A 16,855-nucleotide genomic window follows, 5' to 3' on the forward strand; every position below is an offset into this window, starting at 1 on the left:
TAACTTAGAAACTACGTCCAGGAACCATCCCGATCGCGCGCCCGCGGTTCGTTAGCCCGGCAATCAGTGAATCGGGCTATGGTGCCCGATCACTCATTCCTCTCCCCCGCTGAAAAAGCGACAGCTTCTCTCGGAAGCTGCGCCTTTTCTGGCTGTTACCTCCCCATGCGTCGCTCTAAGCGTGTGTTACGCTTAGAGTGACGTCATGTAAACAAACTCATGGCCGCCAAAAAGTAATACTACAACTAAAAGTAAAAAAAAATGAAAATCAACACACATTTACATTATAAACCTATTGTTTACCTCCCACCCTCCCAAAACTACCCAAATAAAATGTTTAATATAAAAAAAACATTACAATAAAAAAAAGAAAAAACATGTAAATATTTACATAAGGGTCTAAACTTTTTAAATATCAATGTAAAGATGAAATATTTCTATATTTTTTTTATTTTAAACTTGTAAATAGTGATAGATGCAAAACGGAAAAAATGCACCTTTATTTCCAAATAAAATATTGTCGCCATACATTGTGATAGTGACATCATTTTAATGGTGTAATAACCCGGACATATGGGCAAATACAATACGTGAGTTTTAATTATGGAGGCACGTATTATTTTAAAACTATAATGGCTGAAAACTGAGAAATAATCAATTTTTTCCGTTTTTTGCTTATTCTTCCTGTTAAAATGCATTTACAGTAAAGTGGCTCTTAGCAAAATGTACCCCCCAAAGAAAGCCTAATTGGTGGCGGAAAAAAACAAGATATAGATCAGTTCATTGTGATAAGTAGTGATAAAGTTATAGGCTAATGAATGGGAGGTGAACATTTCTCAAGTGAAAACGACGGAACGCGAATGGGTTAAGTAACATTTTTTAAGTCAAAAACATGTGAAAACAAGTGACTAGAGGCTGTAGCAAACGGTCCACATATTGTGCAAGTGGCGCAAATACAGAACCCACGCCGGCCACAATGGGTCGCCCCGGTGGCCGGTGTGGGTTCTTGTGGATCTTAGGTAAGGTGTAAAAAGAGGGAGTTCTTGGGGACTCTTGCTGGAGGAATTTATAAAGAATGTCATCAATCACATTATCACTTTTTGCATTATCAAGAATTGCTTTAATATGGGTTTGGGCCTTCCTCAGAGGATCTCCCTCCACCTTAGCATACACATCGTGTTGAGCCAATTGTGATCATATTTCTTGCTCATAATAAGCAGTGTCCAACACAACAACTGCACCCCCCTTGTCCGCAGAGCGGATCATGATTTCAGTTCATTGACTAAAACGCGTTAAAGCTAAATGTTCCTCCCTGGTAAGATTGAAGTTTGACCTGAGTCCACTGGCTTGGGACTCAATTTTACTAATGTCCTCCTTGACTTTATCAATAAAAACGTCAATAACTGGATGACTAGGTGGCAAAAAATTACTCCTGTTCCTCAGACCTGTGCCCTTCAACGTGAGAGCACCTGTGTCCTCTGGTGCCGCATAGGGTGTCCCTGGGTTCATACTGAAAAAATGCTTAAGTCTAATATTATGGAAGAAACGAAAAAAGGTCTTGATCTAATGCAAAAAAGTCCGGTTTGTTTGTTGGACAAAATGAAAGGCCATAATTTAATACATGTTCTTCAGTCTCCGACACAGAAAAACTGGAAATATTGACAACTAGCGATAGGATTCCTGGGCTCCCCGTTGTCTCAGAGTCATTTGACCCTTGGTTATGGCTCCGCCTATACCTCCTGCCCCCTCTCCTCCTCCTCTGTTGTTCGGAGACGTATCCCGGGAGGATGGTACAAAATCACTGGAAGAGGAGTTCGGCTCAGATGTGGCCGGTCTAATGCTACATACACACTTGAGATAAAAGTCTTTGGAAAAGGCAAGATCACAGACCAATTTTACCCCATTCCATGTAGTATGAGAGCCATACTCTACACAGTCTATTCTATGGAGCAGCACTCCCCATCAGATAAAATCTTTGCAAGATGCTGCACACAAAGATGCCCGTACACATTCAAAAGATCATTATCTGCAAAAGATCTCTTCCTGCAAAAGATCCATTCCTGCAAAATGCATTCATAATCTATGATATCTGCAGATCCTCATACACACGTTGTTTAACAGACTTCATCTGCATATCTGGCAATAATCTGCAGATCTGAAAATCTATCCTGGTGGATATGATCTGCAGATGATTGTCTGTTAAACAAGGTGTGTATGATGATCTGCAGATATCATAGACTATGAATGCATTTTGCAGGAATAGATCTGTTGCAGGAAGAGATCTTTTGCAGATAATGATCTTTTGAATGTCTACAGCATCTTTGTGTGCAGCATCTTGCAAAGATTTTATCTGATGTGGAGTGCTGCTCCATAGAATAGACTGTGTAGAGCAGGGGTCTCAAACATAATTTACCTGGGGGCCGCAGGAGGCAAAGTCAGGATGAGGCTGGGCCGCATAAGGAATTTCACAATCTGCCCACCCCTCTCACTCTTCCTTCACAGAGAGTGGCGGGGAGAGGCGGCGATCCGTGCGGCGATTGACGTCAGGAGGGGCAGAGCTGAAGCTGAAAGCTCTGCCCCTTCCAGGAAATGCCGGCGGATTGCCCCCCGGGCGATTTGGGGGCTCTGCAGCCCTCGTTTAGTGGTGGGGATGCAGCGGATTACTTGGGAGCACTGTGGCGAACTATAAGGAAGCTTTTGCCGGTGAGGGCCACAAAGTATTGTATCGAGGGCCGCAAATGGCCCGCGGGCCGCGAGTTTGAGACCCCTGGTGTAGAGTATGGCTCTCATACTACATGGAATGGGGTAAAATTGGTCTGTGATCTTGCCTTTTCCAAAGACTTTTATCTCAAGTGTGTATGTAGCATATTACTGTATCTCTCTTCCTTGGGCGTACCGGCTTGGGGCCCTTCTTGCTTTTAGGCAGATTTGGAGATCTCTGACAATTGTATATGTATCCTGTGGCATAATCAGAGAGGTCACGATGGAATTTAGATCGTTTGATCTCTTCTCCGATCAGGTTTCCCATCAGGTCCGCTGTCATCTTGACACACTGTGATTGGCCAAGATTAATTTGAATCTATTGGGTGATTGCAGAGCTTGTTTGTATAAATTGACATGCTGCTGATGTTTTTATTATGGCTGAATGGCTTGAAAAAAGCTTCTCGACTCGAAACAGCGGGCTGTCGCCGCATTAGCCTTTTTTTGAATTCCTATTTTGACTACCATGTCATTTTAATGATGCTTCAATAAAGAGCTATATTTTATTTTTTGCAGTGACAGCCTTTTTGTGCTTTTGGATTGAAGAGGTCCTGTTGGTACTGGGATCTGAGGCTAAAAAATGCAAACCGCTGGTGTGCACCATCCCATTGAAATACATCAGCCAAGCGTTTTCACAGACGGATGCGCTTGGCGGATCGCTCCTAAAACCGCTCGGGGTGCACTGGGCCTGCAGAGGCGTAGCTAGGGTTTTCAGCGCCCGGGGACAAAGACTATTAATGCGCCCCCTAAGGTGAAGGGTCGTGACCAAATGTGGGCGTGGTTATGGGTGCTCCACATTTGGTCACGCCCCTTCAAATGTACATGGAGGTTAGCAGGCTCACGCTCACCCACCCTCCCTCAGTATGTACCTTCCAGCATGTTCCAAGACAAATTCAGCAATCATGAGCCCCCCCCCCCCATCAAGACAAATTCCGCAATCATGAGTAAACATGAGGCCCCCAACATGACCAACTCAGCAATCATGAGGCCCCCAACAAGACAAATTTAGCAATCCTGAGGCCCCCAACAAGACAAATTCAGCAATCATGAGGCCCCTAACAAGACAAATTCAGCGATCTTGAGGCCCCCAACAAATCATGAGGCCCCCAACAAGACAAATTCAGTAACCATGAGGCCCCCAACAAGACAAATTCAGCAGTCATGAGGCACATAAATAGACAGCATTTCACATAAATAGGCAGAATGCCCCCTTAATATGGTAGACACCTCTCACCTGGCAGCAGTTCCCCAAAATACACTCAATCTGACAGCAGTGCTTCCCCAAAAATAGGTAGCCCCAGGTCTATAGGTGTCCCCAGAATAGGTGGCCAGCAGTATAGATGTCCCCAGAACAGGTAGCCAGGGGTAGAGATGTCCACAGAACAGGTAGCCAGGGGTATATGTGCCCAGTATATGTAGGCAGGGGTATATGTGCCCAGAGTAGGTAGCCAGGGGTATATGTGCCCAGAGTAGGTAGCCAGGGGTATATATGCCCAGAGTAGGTAGCCAGGGGTATATGTGCCCAGAGTAGGTAGCCAGGGGTATATGTGCCCAGAGTAGGTAGCCAGGGGTATATGTGCCCAGAGTAGGTAGCCAGGGGTATATATGCCCAGAGTAGGTAGCCAGGGGTATATGTGCCCAGAGTAGGTAGCCAGGGGTATATGTGCCCAGAGTAGGTAGCCAGGGGTATATATGCCCAGAGTAGGTAGCCAGGGGTATATGTGCCCAGAGTAGGTAGCCAGGGGTATATGTGCCCAGAGTAGGTAGCCAGGGGTATATGTGCCCAGAGTAGGTAGCCAGGGGTATATGTGCCCAGAGTAGGTAGCCAGGGGTATATGTGCCCAGAGTAGGTAGCCAGGGGTATATATGCCCAGAGTAGGTAGCCAGGGGTATATGTGCCCAGAGTAGGTAGCCAGGGGTATATGTGCCCAGAGTCGGTAGCCAGGGGTATATGTGCCCAGAGTAGGTAGCCAGGGATATATGTCCAGTATATGTAGGCAGGGGTATATGTGCCCAGAGTAGGTAGCCAGGTCAGGTGTCCCCCTCCCCAGCAGGAGGGGAGCAGCGCAGAGAAGAGCTGCTCTCCCTTCCTCGCTGTCCCCTCCAATGTCCGGGTGGCTGGCAGCGGCGGGCGGAACTTACCTCCGTCTCGTCGCAGCGCCGGATGGATCTGCCACTACTCTGGTCTGGTCCAGACCAGAGCAGCGGCTGCGCACCCGAACTTCCGCCCGGCGCTGGAGCGAGACGGAGGTGAGTTCCGCCCGCCGCTACCAGCCAAGAGCCACCCGGACATTGGAGGGGACAGCGAGGGAGAGAGAGAGCACCTAAGGTGAGAGAAGGAGGGGGGATATGGCCCCCCTTCCCCACCGTCCGCACAGCTCTCCCTCTTCTCTGCGCTGCTCCCCTCACCCGCCCCCCCCCCCCCCAAAAAAAATAAATAAAAAAAAAACCCTGCAGCTCAGCCAGGCGGAGGGCGCCCTTGGGGACCAGGCGCCCCGGGGCACTTGTCCTACCCCGACCCCCCCTAGCTCCGCGCCTGTGGGCCTGAGCCACACACACAGCTTCCTGCCTGCCTGCTGCCCTGCTAGAAGGCTGGTAAGTGACATTTACCGAGCAGGGCTTAGTGAATTGAGGCATGTTTGTTCGGTAAATTACCGAACTTCTGCCTCATGGGGGAAAACTTTTGTGAATTTGGAAAAAAAAAAGTAAAATACCGCATGAGGTATTTTAAAATCCAAAATGCTTTCACCAAACTGCTTATTGTGAATAAAGCCCTATGTCATATGTGAACCCAGCCTTAGGCCTGGAACCCCCTACAAACTGCTATCGCTAATCGCAATTGCTAGCGTTTTGTTTGAGCGGTTTGTAAGCGATTTCATGAGCGTTTTTCGGGAGCGATTTTAAAAAGTGTCATTTGCCAGCGGTTGTGTAGCGATTTGCGTTTTTAATTCTGATTGGTCCTTTTAATGAATTTTTATTTTGTTACAGTGTGCAGTAATGTAAAAAAACGCTAGCAAATTCGCTCTGTGTAGGTTTTGACGAGCGATTATGCCAGCTTTTATATACTTTACATTGCAGAAACGCTAATCGTTAACGCTCAAAAATGCTGCATGTCCTGAGTTTTGCGATTTATTAATCGCAATCACTCCAGTGGAACTTGGCCCATCCATTAACATTAGCTGAGCGTTTAGGGAAATCTCTAGCGGTTTGAATTGCTCCATAAACGTTTAGAAAATCGCTCTAGTGGGTTCCAGCAACAAGGATCCAGTGTGTAACACATCCCACAAGCACACTGTCCGATGCAGCATGTGTTGTGGGCAGGGTTCCCAAGTCATGGGAGTAGCCGTGTGACTCAAGTCATGTGATCCAAACTGACAAAGTATGTTTAGACTGGAGTGGAAGTAGCTGATGCTAAGGAACATGGGCTGAGTGGTTTTATTCGCTATGGAGAGATGCTGCTTGACAGTACCCCCTCTCTATTGCATACAGGAGTCCTATCTGTTGAAGCTCTTAATTATATTATCATGTAATACTGTATTATTTGTTTTTCTATATATTTGTATTTTTCTGTGTTGCCCATTACTGATAATTGTTTGTGGGTTTGCTTTTTGGTGCTTGGCTCTTCTTGATTCAACAACAATATTGTTTGCTTTACTTTGTATTTGCAGGTGTGTGCGTGCGTGCGTGCGTGCGTGCGTACGTACGTACGTACTTAGCAGAAACACTAGGATTGTGGAAAATGCAGCATTTTTGCCTGCAATGGTAGTCAGTGGGCCACATCAAAAACGCATATAAAAACACGTATGTGTTTTCTAACGTGTTTTTAAAAATGCTGGTTTTGTTGCTTATTTTTCAAAAACGCACATAATGTATGGTAATGCGTTTTGTATGCATTTTTTCATGCGTTTTTATATGCATTTTAAAAAAAAAGTTTTCTGATGTATTTCCACTTCCTGTTGTCTTCCTAGTGATTTGAATAAAATGCAATAGAAAAATGCATGGAAAACGTATATTGCATTTTGTATATGCGAACTGCAAATACATTAAAACGCACGCAAAATGCAATAAAAATGCATATGTGGGAAAAACGCAAAAAAAAAACTAGTGTGCACCCAGCCTGGATGTTTCATTTCACCTGCAAAAATGATAACCTACTAGCATCCCCTGTATCCCTGCGTATGTGTAATATTTTTGCATCAGGTGATCCTACATTTAGGGCTGGAACCCACTACAAAACGCTATCGCTAATTGCAATCACTAGCGTTTCGTATGAGCGCTTAGTAATTGATTTCATGAGCGTTTTTGGTATCGATTTTAAAAAGTGTAAGGTTTTTGCTAGCGATTGTGTAGCAATTAGCGGTTTTAATTCTGATTGGTCCTTTCAATTTTTTTATTTTTTTACAGTGTGCAATAACTTCAAATTGCTAGCAAAATCGCTGTGTAGGTTTTGATGAGCGATTAGGCCAGCGTTTATATACTTTACATTGCAGAAACGCTAATGCTAAAAATGCTGCATGTCCTGCGTTTTGCGATTTGGTAATCGCAATCGCTACAGTGGAATTTGGCCCATACATTAACATTAGCTGAGCATTTAGGGAAATCGCTAGCGGTTTAAATCGTTCCCTGAACGCTCAGAAAATCGCTCTAGTGGATTCCAGACCTTATTTTGTTTTAAATATGGTCTGATGTGTCTTGATTTTTGCTATATGATCAATGCTGTTTTTCTTGTTTGATTATACTCTAAGGCCTTGGACCCACTAGCAGGGCTTTTCTGAGCGCTTATGATTTTAAAAGCTCTTGCTAATGTAATGCTATGTGTGTGACTTGATGGATGTGATTTTATAAAAATTCCCCATAGCATTGCATTAGCATGAGCTTTTTAAAATCACTTGCGGTTATAAAAGCACTGCTAGTAGGTTCCAGGCCTGAGGGCTGGAACCCACTAGAGCGATTTTTCTTTTTTCTTTTTTTTTTTTTCTTTTTTTGAGCATTTAGGGAGCGTGAGAAATCTCTAGCGATTTCCCTAAACGCTCTGCCAATGTAAATGGATGGTGCAAATCACAGAAGCGATTGCGATTAGCAATCGCAAAACGCAGGACATGCAGCATTTTGTTAGCGTTTGCGCTTCAATGTAAAGTATATAATCACTGACATAATCGCTCATCAAAACTTGCACGGAGCGATTTTGCTAGCGGTTTAAGTTAATGTACACTGGCCTCAATTCACGGAGCTTTATCAAACACTTTATCAAACGTTTGATAATTTTCCTCATGGGTAAAATCTAATTTTGAATTCACTAAGGTGTTATAGATTTATCGAATGTTTTATCGATGAAATGTTTAATAAATCTATAACTCCTTGGTGAATTCAAAATTAGATTTTACCCATGAGGAAAATTATCAAACGTTTATTAAAGTGTTTCATAAAGCTTAGTGAATTGAGGCCAATGTAGCAAAATTAAAAATGATTGAAAGGACCAATTAAAACGCTAATCACTAATCGCTACACAACCGCTGGCAAATTGATTACACTTTCTAAAATCGTTCCCTAAAACGCTTATGAAATCACTTACAAACTGCTCATACAAAACGCTAGCGATTGCGATTAGCGATAGCGTTTTGTAGTGGGTTCCAGGCCTAAGGCCCTGTTTACACTGGACTGATCCAAAAACTGATTCGTGTCAAAATTGATTCGTTAACCGGATCAGTTTTTACTGGGCATCAATTTTTGATCAGTCTATGTCCTCAATTATTATTATTATTAGGATGTTTGTCCCCTCTTAGCCTCTCAAATAAGAATGCATATTAATTACACACAAACACCACCCTCCAGCCTAATAATAATTGAAGACCTATTGGCCATTAGGGCCCTTTTCCACTAGCGACGTTTGTGATGCTGAATCGCAAAATCACAAACCGCTAGTGATTTTTTTTTTTTAATCACTACGGTTTGTACATTAACATGGGAATCGCGGTAGGCAATTTCCACTACCGCGATTCGTTTTTTTGCCAAACGCGATCGCGCCACGGAGCGATCTTTGCCGCGATTTTGCTATGCAGTACAGTGCATAGCAAAATCGTGATCGCAATTGCCGGAGGTTTCCTGCTTTTTGCGATTCAGCAATCGCTAGCGTTCAGCGTTAACGCTAGCGACTGCTAGTGGAAAAGGGCCCTTAAAGGTTGTTCAGACTTTTGGTCCCTCTTCATCCTCTATTGTCAAATCTTCATTGGCAGTACAGTCAGTACATTTATTAAAAAGTTGTTTTTTTATCTGATTTATTTCCCAAAACGAGCATAAATTGTGTTTGCTGATTCGAATCAGCATAGTGTTTATAGTTTTCCCTAAAGGCGTAAGCACACTCAGGTCTGGACCCCACTAGCAGTACGTTTCTACACCGTTTCTAAGCGCTTGTGATTTGAAAAGGTCTTGCTGATGTAATGCTATGGGTGTGATCCCACTTCAGTGATGTGATTTTATAAAAATCCCCCATAGCATTGCATTACCAAAATCTTTTTCAAATCACTAGCGCTTAGAAAAGGCTGCTAGTGGGTTTGAGCCCTGGGTCTGCTTTTCAGCAACACATCAGTGATATGGCCAGTGCACACCAAAAACCTCTAGCAGATCCGCAAAACGCCAGAGGTTTTTGAAGCAGAATTTTAGAGTGATTCTAGGCATGTTTAGAGAGATTTTCTAAACATGCCTAGCAGTTTTTTGGAGCGTTTTTGTGTAGCAGATGTAATAGATTGTTACAGTAAAGCTGTTACTGAATAGCTTCTGTAACAAAAACGCCTGGAAAACCGCTCTGATCTAGGGTTTTTCAGAGCAGTTTGAGCTTTTCCTATACTTTACATTGAGGCAGAATCTGCGAACTGCAAAAAGGCTGCAGGAGCCACGTTTGCGATTTGTGGAAAAAACGAACAGCTCTGGTGCGCACCAGCCCATTGAAATACATTACCCAAGTGGTTTTCAAACATGCTCACGAACCGCTCTAGTGTGCACCAGCCCTTACAGCTTGTGGCTGGATTTACACTGGTCAGTTGCAAAACATGCGTTATATGAGTGTGATCTTCAGTGAAGACTGGACATAGACTTTAACCTCCCTGGCGATATGATTCCTTCCTGATTTGGGGGTCTAAGAGCAGTACAATTTTTTTCATGTGCTTTTAGACCCTAAAAGCAAAGAATAAATCATACCACAAGAGAGCCTGGAGTAGCCCCTGCACTTACTCCCTGCGATCCAGTGCTGCAGTTCTTCCTCCAGGTGGTGTTTTAACCCTATAGTGCGATTGCGGGCTGTCATCATGACGACAGTCAGCGATCTCACCAGGGGGTGCAGAGTGGACAGGAAGAGGAATGGCTGACAGCATCTGGATCACCCGGGAGGTGAGTGAAATTGCCCGCTGTGCGCAGTGCTCTGCATGGACCTCCTGGCGGCTACCACGAGTGTAGCTCGAAGTTACCGCTTTGAGATGTGGTTTTCCACCCCGAGTATAGCGTGTGGTTAATGCTAAGGAGGTTAATACAAAGCCTGCATGCAGCGAGCTAGAATAACCCGATCAGTTAACAGTACAATGCAGTACTGTGAACAGCCCCATAGAATTGTATGGGCAGTGAGTTGACATGGAGAATTATTCTGCAACACACTTGAGCACTGTCAACTAGCCCTGGTACTCCTTGCTGCAAAATTGACAGAGATTTGTTAAGGTGGCCACTAACTGTCTAATTTCTAGTGAAAAATCGTTTGAGCGATCAGAAAATCTGATCGGATTGGTTGTAAATAATCTCCATTGGTGGAAACAATCGATTATGAATGAGTGAAAAAAAATGTCCGAATGAATTTTCGTTGAACCAAAATTTGGATTTTCTTATTGGTTGTGATAGATAGGAAGCAAAGATTGGTTCGTTGATGGTGTAGTGAACGGTGTATTACAATATTTCACTTCCGATCAGAATTTCTGATCGCTCAAACGATTTTTCGCTGGAAATTGGACCGTTAGTGGCCAGCTTTAGTGTGCTCATGCCCTAAGGAACTATGAATAGGTGGCCACACACAATACAATTTTTTATTTTGATTCAATCCAACCAATCTGATGAAATTTTCCAGTTGATAAAGGTAAATAGTTAGATTTAACACACACATGTGTTTGAGATTGCTGCAATTTCGGGGAAAAAAAGATTGTAAAAGTCGAAAAAGTCTCAATCAACTTTTGATCATTTCGCATTTTCATTTCCACTGTGACATTTTTCACCATTTTCTCATCTCTGTAAAGGCGCCCATTAACGGTGCATTTTTTTCACCAAATGCGATCTTTTGATACGATTTTTACCAGAATATTGTATACAAAATTTGCCATTTATGAAGTCCATCGATAAGGAACGATTATTTGGCTGATTGCTAAATAGGATGAAATCCTAAGATCCGAAAGTTGGATTTTATGATCGAATTTGAAGAAAGAATCGTTCAGTAAATGTGAACAAACAATAATTGCCTTCAGATTAGTTACGATTGCTCAAATTGCATCGACATATCGCATTTAGTGAAAAATTGTACCGTTAATGGGCACCTGAAATCTATTAATATCTCGTGCGGTCATGATTTGCTGTTTAGCATTACAATTACTACCGAACATCACATTGCTACTTACAACTGCATTTACTGCCCTTTATTGTGCTACAAACACTCAATAATTTGTTTATGAATTGCATAAATAAACCAAGTACAATACAGTTATTATGGCAGTCTTTTCATTATATACACACTTTAATATAATTCTATCCTTTTTGTTATTTATACAAACAACAAAGTTTGGTATGTACTGAATAGTTATATGGAAGTTATTCAGGTTAAATACAGTGTGGTTATCCATCACACACCATACAATTCTTGGTAAAGTTGGTCTGTATTTTCCAACATGTCCAATCTCAAAAAGTTGAGAAAAATGGGAAATTCGATTGGATTTCTTGATCAAAAAACAAAACCTTTCAATTTTTCAGTACAACTGATCATTTTAATCGAATTACGGTAAAATCGAACAGAATGATTGTAACGTGTGTCCACTGTTAGACACGCACACTCTCTTTATCACATTAGTTACCGAACAGAAGTTTGCTTTCTCAGGGCTGGTGCACACCGATCGGCTTTTTCAGCGTTTCTGCAGCCGCTTGCGGCTGCGGATATGCTTGGGTAATGTATTTCAATGGGCTGGTGCACACCAGAGCGGGAAGCGTTTTGCAGAAACGCATACTCCCGGGGTGAGGCATTTTTTGGATTGCGGATGCGTTTCTGCCTCAATGTTAAGTATAGGAAAAACGCAAACCGATCTGCAAAACGGCAGTTCAGAGCGGTTTTGCAGGCGTTTTTGTTACAGAAGCTGTTCAGAAACAGCTTTACTGTAACAATATATGAAATCTACTACACCAAAACCGCTACACAAAACCGCAAAATGCTAGCTGAAACGCTACACAAAAATAACAAAAAGCGTTTCAAAATCTGCTAGCATTTTGCGGATCTGCTAGCGGGTTTTGGTGTGCACCGGGCCTTAAAACAGAAAGTATTTGAGATTATTCAGGTTGGAGTGAGCGTATGAGGTGAGCACAATGCATCACTGCTGAATATGCATATTGTCCTTTTGTTGTCCCTGAAAGGTAAACACACCTCCAGAGCCGCTGGAATGCAATGATGTGTCAGCTTGTCAATATTACAGAGCCACAATAATCCAACAGCCTGTTTAAAGAGACTCAGAGATGAGTCATATTGCCGTTTTTTTTACTTTCCCGGGGCTTCCACCAGCCCCATAAGCGTGGATGTGTCCCTCACCGTCCTCCCGCAGTCCTCACGGAATCCTCTGTTCAGCCCCAGTCAACCTCCGGTATGTGGCTCAGTCTGACTGAGCATTGTCAGCAGGGGCCTTCTGAGCATGCGCAGAAGGCCCCCTGCTGACGTCACTGAGCCTACTGGAGAAGATTGCGGCTTAACAGAGGCACAGAGGAGGACGGTGAGGGACACATCCATGCTTATGGGGCTGGAGGAAGCTCCGGGTAAGTAAAATAAACGGCAATATGACTCATGTGAGTCTCTTTAAGGCCTCTTGCACTCTGACTGCGAATCCGTTTTTTTTTTTTAATTTTTTATACAATCCGATTTTTGATTCGGATTAAAAAAAACATAGCAGCATGCAGTACTTTTTGTAAGCCTCAGGCTGATTGGTCCTTATCAGTGTATGGCATGGATTAATGTGGCTCTATGGGGTAGGACTTGAAACACTGAGTGTGCGATTACTGGCTACTCTGTTATTAGCTGTCTATGCTCTTTGGTAATGACTAACCAGCAAGTTCATGGTGACCCAGAACTCAGTGGAGTGTGTAAGGGACTACAATGGTCCTAAAAGCCCCCTTACTAAGATGTTAAGAAAAACAAAAGTTTGCTTTCCTAAAACAGAAAGAATTTGCGATAATTCAGGTTGGAGTGAGCTTGAGATGTCTCCCAGAGCAACCCTGCTGAATATATGCAAATTAACCATTGTACCCTTAGAAGCTAAACACACCTCCAGAACCAAATTAATCCATGCCATGCACTGATGAGGATCAAACAATCCGAAACAGTCTGTATGCATGTTGGATTATTATGGCTCTGTACAAATTAACAACCTGACACATCATTGCATTCCAGCGGTTCTGGAGGTGTGTTTAGCTTCAAAGGCCACATACACACATCAGACCATAGTCTTTTGAAAATGAAAGATCACAGACCAATTTAACCCCCTTCCATGTAGTATGAGAGCCATACCTACACAGTCTATTCTATGGAGCTGAACTCCCCATCAGAAAAAAATCTTTGCAAGATGCTGCACACAAACATGTTGCACACACTCAAAAGATCTGTTCCTGCCAAAAATCCATTCCTGCAAATTGCAATGATAGTCTATGAGATCTGCAGATCATCATACACACTGGTAATAACAGGAGGAAAGTCCTTTAAAAATGTTAATTTAATCCAGGAATTTTAATACTGTAGTTTTACCGCCAATCGCCACAGACTACACAAAATCGATCAGAATGTCACCACCGCTAACTGTACCACGTGGTGCAGTACACAGCTATGCATCTATCAATCGCCTGCACTCCTGTTCAATCGATAAAACAGACATTTGCAATGCACTGGTTTTAAATTTTTTATTGTGGGTTTTTTTTTTTTTTTTCAATATATTTGTCAGATTGAATGTCTGACCCCATTAAAGTGAACCTCCAGACTAAAAATATACTCAGCAGCACTGAAAAGGCTTGGTGTTTCTTTAACAGTTTCACTGCATCAGAACTTTGTTTTTCTTACCGAAGAAATTTTTAGCTGCACAGAAGAAATCTGCCCAGGCATTTTTCCGCTGATGCTGTGCAAAGCATGGTGGGATTTTTTATGTTGTTGTTTTAGTTGCCTAGCGCGCAGCTGGGAGTGGTGGTCAGGACACAGGAGAGTTGGAAATGTCTCATGCTCCCTGTCACCTCCCTTTCAACCAAAAAGATGGCTGCCCCATGAAATCACAAACCTTTGCCTGTTCCTTTAACTACCTAAAGACCACCCCACGTCAATGGGCGTGGCCACGTCGGTAGCTCCAGGTCCTCCTATCGGCAATTGGCGTCAAGTCTTGGGGCTGGCTACTGCAGGAGATCGTGCGCAGGCTGTGATCAGACCCCACCAACAGAGAGCTCTGTTGGTGGGGAGAAAATGGGGGGGATCACTAGTGTGCTGTGTTGTGCGGCCCTGCAGCTTGGCCTTAAAGCTGCAGTGGCCAATTTAACAAAAAATAGCCTGGTCTTTAGGGGGGTTTAGTACTGGGGTCCTGAAGTGGTTAAAACAGGGTGGGTAAGAGATATTACCTATCTATTTTAATTAACATAACTGATGTAACTACAGTATGTTTCTTTAGGCTGAAGTTCCCCTTTAAAAATGCCACATGGTGTATATCTTTGGAGTAATGACCGCTACTTCAGGCACCTTTTACACTTGCAGGCTAAACCTGGGTTGCGTTACCCTATTTTGCCACAAGGGGCCGCAAAAGAAACAAAAGTCCATGAAAACTTTCACACTTACAGCTGTCCCTTGCCGTGTGTTGGAAGTGTCTAATCCGACGCTAGGGCAACAGCGCGTTACTGCAAGCACTTCGCTTACCGCACGGTGCTTGGGTAGTGGTAATTTATGGGTGACACGCATAGTGTAAACTACGGTGCGTCGCGGCATGCATGTGCGGACAGACGGGAATCCGTGATGTACTTCCTGCCCAGCAGAGAGTACATCACTAGGTGGGGGGAAGGGGGTGGCGCTATGCATATGACCCGCGCACTCTGCAGCAGGGTCATATGTTTGTCATTTTTTTGCGTTGTGGGATACAGCAGGTGCATCACTTCCCCAATGCAATGCTGAGAATAGATAGAAAAGTGGCCTTTAGGTTGAAATATCTGCACTTCAAAACATAGCCTGTTTGGTGACTGAAGGGTAAAAACACTGGAGTAAAAGTAACAGTTAATACACAAGAAATGTAAAGTTGCAGGATTGTGCGACTATAACAGTTTCTTCAGTGCTAAGCAAGCTGCTAGTCCCTGTGAGCTCACCTGTCATATCATCAAGCAAATGAATTGTAAACTCGAGTCGTCTATTACTGCTTATTATAACAGTATGGTACACAAAAGGCCTGATTTCCTGAGGCTTTCCTGAGCTGATCATTAGCGATCCTGACAATTTGGCCTGGATTTGTTAAAAATGATCTGCTAAAAGTAAACCCAAAGTTGAACAAGGCAAGTTCTAATAGCAATCAGGAAAATTAAATGAATATAAACCGTGTATAGAAGCAAAGTGGTGATCAGAATATCTGTTTCATGGACCAATTTGGATTTTAAAATTCTGTTTCTTATCGCATCCTGTCTTCACTTTAAAGAGACACTGAAGCGAAAAAAAAAATGATGATATTATGATTTGTATGTGTAGCACAGCTAAGAAATAAAACATTAAGATCAGATACATCAGTGTAATTGTTTCCAGTACAGGAAGAGTTGAGAAACTCCAGTTGTTATCTCTATGCAAACAAGCCATTAAGCTCTCCGACTAGTCGTGGAGAGGGCTGTTATCTGACTTTTATTATCTCAATTGTTCCTGGACTATTTACTTTTACTCTGATAGAGGAGAGGTCATTACTTCACAGACTGCTCTGAAAGACTCATTTTGAATGCTGAGTGTTGTGTAATCTGCACATATTATAGAATGATGCAATGTTAGAAAAAACACTATATACCTGAAAATAAAAGTATGAGAATATTTTCTTTGCTGCTAATCTTCTAGTAATTATTCATAGTACACAACCAATTCACTATATCATAAATATTTTTTTCGCTTCAGTGTCTCTTTAAATTACTGACTTGTGAGGAAAATGACTGAATTGTGATGTAAATGCCTCATTAATATTAATTCACAAAGAATAAAGCATGGGGTAAAACAAGTGAGATGTTCAGTATTTCTCTCCATTCTAGAGCTGTCGGTAAGATAAGAAACCGCCATCTGTAAGTTTATAGACGGGAGGAAACAGAGCCGAGAAAAAGGGAAAACTAAATAAAATATTCATGAAAATCAGAAATGTAATGCAACATATTTTCCTAATGTCATGTCTGTTTAGGGCAGTTTCTAGGCTAAATTGCTCCCAGGACAAGGGTGTAAAATTGTGCCCCCTCCCCCTGTGGACTCGCGAACCTTTACTCTTTAGGGTCACACAGCCACAGGTCACAAGTAGATCTGCCTACTTGCTAGTGACCATCCGCTCATCCAGGAAGAAGTAGGGACCAGGAAAACACACAGGCAAAGAGAGCCCGGAAAGCTGACTCCTCCGGACAGCCTGCAGTACCTCTACAGGACATCAGGTGTCATCACGCGGTGGTGACCTGATGATGACTTGATGTGTGATGCAGGCAGCCCAGGAGGAATCAAGGAAGGTGATTGCGCTGGTAATCTTCTTTCTGCTTCCATTTGGCTGCCGTGAGCGTCACCAGCTCCCTAGCGGTTATGTCCTTCTGCCTGCGCCCCCCTTCTTCTACTTGACGGACTGCGCCCAGGGCG

At 43.1% G+C, this 16,855-nt stretch overlaps 1 protein-coding gene across 3 annotated transcripts in view; it reads left to right on the forward strand.

Annotated features, from left to right (window-relative positions):
* LOC137536002 (pancreatic triacylglycerol lipase-like) overlaps nt 1-16,855 on the forward strand; it is a 197,572-nt gene that overhangs the window by 80,081 nt on the left and 100,636 nt on the right. The window lies entirely within an intron of this gene.

This window comes from Hyperolius riggenbachi, chromosome 10 (assembly GCF_040937935.1).
Source record: "Hyperolius riggenbachi isolate aHypRig1 chromosome 10, aHypRig1.pri, whole genome shotgun sequence".
NCBI classification, from domain to species: domain Eukaryota; kingdom Metazoa; phylum Chordata; class Amphibia; order Anura; family Hyperoliidae; genus Hyperolius; species Hyperolius riggenbachi.